Genomic DNA, 5,565 nt, shown 5'->3' with positions numbered 1-5,565 from the left:
TCAGAACAGAGAAATTTCTTTGTATTTCTCCTAATTAAGTTCAAAAAGAAAGTGCCTGAAGGAGGTGTTGATTGAGTAGAGAGGAACTACAAAGGTGAAGCTGAAGTTCACTCTTCGAGACAGAACATCAGTGGACAAGTCACAGTTCAGACTTCAATTTCTTTTACTGTGATGGCTTCTCACCCTGGGAAAACCTCCAAGTTCTCCTATCCGGTATCCAGGGAGAAATGGGTCCTTTATTGGTAAAGCAAAAATTTCATCCCTTGAGAAAACAATGGAATTTGAAAGAAGCAGCACAAAACTGGAGATGAGGAAACCCAGAGTTCCATGCATTCCCAGTCCCTGTACAACCAAAGCTTTTTGTGCCTCAATTTATCTAACTGTCAAATGGAGACAGTGCCACCTGCCTTAACTTTCGGTCCCTGAGGGGCTGAGTGAGACTCATTGAGGCACCATCTCAGAACTTTCTGGGAAAGTAAAAGTACTGTACTAATGTCAGGTAGTTTGATGTTGATTAACTTTTTATTAAATAAGCAGACCTCTCTGGACCTCTTGAGGTTTGTGGTCCTAATCAACATCTTCATGTCAGCTTCATGGTCATTTACATGTGGATTCTTTGGTTTTACCTTCCTATTGGACCAGGTTATAGACAATTCTAGTTTCTCCATAGATGGCAAGAATTTGGGGCAATATTTTCTCCAGAAGTTTCTTAGCAGTATAAGGATAATAAAGACATCAATATTTGGAATCTTAGATGTCAACTGAGATTCTCGCCAATTTAAGACATTATCTCTCCAAAAGGCAACAATGGTCATAGTAGGATGATGAGATTATGGGCAGAGCTGCTATAAGATTGCACAGTGTGTGCACTGCACAAAGGTGCCCAGCCAGGGGGTAAGGTCGGCCTGACATCCACTTTCCTATGTCATTTAATTATGAAGCCATTCACTCAAGATGCTCTGCCTGGGCATATTGCTGTAGAAAACTCTAATTTGAAAAGACACACGCACCCCAATGTTCATAGCAGCACTATTTACAATAGCCAAGACATGGAAGCAACCTAAATACCTATATACAGATAATGGATAAAGAAGATGTGGTACATATACACAATGGAATATTACTCAGCCATAAAAAAGAATGAAATAATGCCATTTGCAGTAACATAGATGGACCTAGAGATTACCATACTAAGCGAAGTAAGTCAGACAGAGAAAGACAAATATCATATGATATCACTTATACGTGGAATCTTAGAAAACGATACAAATGAACTTATTTACAAAATAGAAATAGAACAGACATAGAAAGCAAACAGAGGGGGAAGGGGTGGGGGGATAAATTAGGAGCTTGGGATTAAATATACACACTACTGTACATAAAATAGATAACCAACAAGGACCTACTGTATAGCACAGGGACCTTTACTCAATATTTTGTAATAACCTATAAGGGAAAAGAATCTGAAAAAGAATATGTATGCATACATATATCTGAATCACTTTGCTGTACACCTGAAATTAACACAACATCATAAATCAAATATACTTCAATTTAAAAAAAAAAAAGATGCTCTGCCTGCCCAGAGAGTCATCTTTTTCCATTCACACAAAGGCTTTATGTAGGCTAGAGGTCTTGACTATGGGTGATTACTTAGATTCTGACAGAGGTTGGGGGAAGAAGTGGAAGTGAGTAGAATTAAGGCTTTTCCTTTCTGCTTTAATCCAGTTCAGCCATGTCTGAGGCCACAGACACCTCCAGTGGCCCTTATTGCCCCTCTTGCCTCCCTCTCACACATTTTTCCTTCTGCAACTTTTTATACCCTCCTCATTCTTCTTTCTCTTCCCTTCCCTCTATCTCTTTCCCTCCCATCTTTTCCTGCCCTTTTCCCTAACTCCCAGGAGACAGACAGGAGCCATCCCTGTTTTACTGGTCTCCTCCTTGAGCCCTGGTCCACAGCGACACCCCTGTAATCACGTAGGAGTTACTGCTCATGGTCAGTTCTCGACACAACTACAAAGTAGTAGACGTCTTGTTTCTTTGTTTTATCCCTTGATCGTCCTGCCTGACACCCCTCCCTCCCTGGTAAACAGGATCCAGGACCTGCGGACAGACCTGGTGGCCTGTTTAACTCATCTTGTTAATGGCATTGTTAATGATGTTAATGGTCAGCTGTGTTGCCTCAGTCAGACGTGTTGCCATTCAAGAAAAAGGTGCCTGGGATCCTGTGTTTTAGACATAAGGAAAGAATCTCACATGGGAGAATTTGGGGCAGCTCTCTCTGGCTGAGGTGAATCGTGGAGAGGTTTTCTTGAAAGAAGCGCCCCTCAAACATGTGATCATCTTCCCTTAATACCACTTTTAGGCATTTTTCAGATGGGTTTGAAGCCTCCATGCCTGCCTCTCTGCCTCCTTGCTGCTTATCCATCTGAGATGATTGTCCTTTCTCTAGAGGGCTCCTATCACAGCTTTCTAATTGACTGTCCCCAAAGACGTAACAGCCGCTTTCTTAGCCAGGCTGGTCCAGAATCTCTCCTTGGTGGTCCGGCATCTTCTCTTCCTCACACCCTCACGCCCTCGTGAGCAATCCTAGCCACCCCTGTGGGGTTGATACCACTGAGCACAGGTGACCCTCGAGCCCACTCCTCCAGGCTGGAGGCCTTTCCTAAGCTCCGTGTCTATCGCTGCACACGCTGCCTATTAGACACGCTCACCCGGTACCCCTTAGACACCTCAGGTCGGCATGTCCCAAACTGAACTGTCACTTCCCCCATCTGCTCCCACACAGACCTATTCCATGTCCCAGTTTGGGGCACAATTATCCATCAGCGACCCAAGAAGCCAGGAGTCACACCCACAATCATTTCTTCATTTTCTCCTAATTCCTCCCAAATCTGTCCCCTCCTCTTACCCTCACCGCCAGTAGGCCACCACCATCTCTTGCCAAGACAGTTCTGCAAAGGCCCCAATTCACGATCCTGTGACTGGTCTCTCCCCTTCTCAAATCACCCTTTACCTGCTGCCAGAATGATTTTTCTAAAGGGCAAAGCAGAGCCTATTGTTCCTTTAATAGCACTTCTCAAACTCCTCTGCTTAAGAACTCCTAATGCAAGAAGAGTGAACCAGCTCCCAGGAGGCTTGGGACGGGTCAGAAGAGCAGGATGCAGAAGGCACCACCCACAATGTGAAGTTTCTTTTTAAGTCGCAATTTTTAACCCCATTTTGGCTATTTTGCATTCTACTCTATAATGTATCTCTTTTTGTTTTGAAATTAAAATACCATGTCCCCAAATCTTCAAGCAAGATTGATCCTACAGAAAGGTGCATGTTTAATCCTGTGGCTTCAGGAACCCTCAGGCCCCCTAGTTTGAGAAAGGAAGGTCCTAGCTGGAATGTACATTTCTTTGCATGTTATTTGCATGCCTAGTTGACAGTTGTCCATTTGTCTCTGGAGCTCCAGCCCTCCAACCAGCCCCTGAAGTCCAGGCACACTGAACTTCTTGTCATTCTATGACCATCATACTGGTTCCCATCTCAGGACATTTACCTATGCTGTTTCCTCAAAGTAGACTGAACCCCTCCCCCATCAATCTGTTTATCTTCTAGACTCAAGTATCACCTTTCCTGTGAAGCTCTCCATGACGAAGCCCAGTAGACCAAGTTAACCATTCCTCCCTTAATGTCACCACAATCCATACCTTTCACATAGCATAATCTCACTAGATCTTAATTCTTTGCCTGTGTCTCTCTTCCCTACCGGACTGTGGATGGCTTCAGAGCAGCATCCGTGTCTTATTCTAGTGCTCACCAGAGTTGATTAGGCTGATCTGAATGACCACGGGGATGTCCCCTTCCTCTCTCATTACTTCCTCCATCCCCTCTGTCACATAGGATGATCCCAGATGGACAAGGGCACTCCAGTCAAGGGTGTATCGCTAGCTTTCTTCTCCTGCTGAATCCTCCAAACAAGCTCTCAAGACCTGACACATAGTAGATTCTCAATGAATATCTATTAAATGTTTGAATGAACCCGTGATCAGCACCACTGTTTTCTCAAATTAAGCTGCATTATCTTTTCTCAGTCTTATCTTCCAGAGAATCCTGATATCTCTGAATCTCCATGATCTAATCATGGGCCAGCACTTACTAGACATTAAATAAATGTATAATAAATAAATGAATGAACAAGTTAAGTAATGTGTGTGCATTTCAGTGTTTCTTTAAAAATACATGCACTCATTTAAATTTTTCACCCAGACACCTGGTGTGTTTACCTACCTGTTAGAAATTGGGTTTTCATTCAGAAATGGAATCTGACAAATTGGTGATGAGTGAATTTTTTTTTTTTTTGCAAGTGTTATCTGTGACCAGTGTGATTTTTTTTTTTTTTTTTAAATTTCAGGCTCCCTTAGGAGTTGAAATTTTGGGTGGCTTTTATCTCTACCATAGCTAATCTAATTTAATGGGTAAGAACCATGGTCTATCTCTGTTTATAAGTATAAATGCTCAATAAATGTGACTTTGAAGCATGACATTACTCTTAAGCATTTGGACAGAGCTAAGTGAAAGTGTTTGTTCCTCCTAGCCCACAATGAGTGCTCAGTGAATTCTTTGCTCGTCATTTGTTCATTCCCATCAGGATCTGGACATGGAACATAAGAGGATGATATCCTTACCTTAGCCTCTGTTTGGTTACAACCTGGCTGCCAGGAACTAATAAGATGCATTTCTTTCTTTTTTTTTTTATTTTTTTGGTCAGGCATAAACCAGTGGATAGAAACTTCAGGCTGGGGCTGATTTTGTCTTTACCAAACCCTAGAGCAGTGTTCTTCCTTTTTTTTTTTTTTTTTTTTTTCCTGATTGAAAACTTCTACCAGTAAAAAAGTTTCTGACCAAACATCCTCAATATCTGCATATTTATTTATTTATAAATTTTTTTTTTTTAAAGAAATTCACGTTCTTTTATTTATTTATTTATGACTGTGTTGAGTCTTCGTTTCTGTGCGAGGGCTTTCTCTAGTTGCGGCAAGTGGGGACCACTCTTCATCGCGGTGCGCGGGCCTCTCACCATCGCGGCCTCTCTTGTTGTGGAGCACAGGCTCCAGACGCGCAGGCTCAGTAATTGTGGCTCACGGGCCCAGTTGCTCCGTGGCATGTGGGATCTTCCCAGACCAGGGCTCGAACCCGTGTCCCCTGCATTGGCAGGCAGATTCTCAACCACTGCGCCACCAGGGAAGCCCTATTTATAAATTTTATACATGCATGACCATACTAATGTATCTGTACTTCTATAAAACTCATCCAAATGGTCATCTAAAGGGATAATGTAAAAATGAATAGAAATAGAAGTTATATTTTCTTCCTTCACCCCAATGGATTGTCTCATAACTAGCACACTGGCCGAAGGACTCACAGCTTGCTCTGGAAGGCTTGGTGGGAAGAAGATTCTCCAGTGTCGGGTCACTGAGTATATAGGGGCCCACACTGGCTCACTCCCTCCCATTAATCCTATTAAAAGTAACTGGCTTGAAACTTTTCAGAAGAAATTAGAATTCAGTGGTAGAA

Source organism: Balaenoptera musculus, chromosome 12 (assembly GCF_009873245.2).
Source record: "Balaenoptera musculus isolate JJ_BM4_2016_0621 chromosome 12, mBalMus1.pri.v3, whole genome shotgun sequence".
NCBI classification, from domain to species: Eukaryota; Metazoa; Chordata; class Mammalia; order Artiodactyla; family Balaenopteridae; genus Balaenoptera; species Balaenoptera musculus.
Note: the sequence above shows the minus strand (reverse complement) of the source record.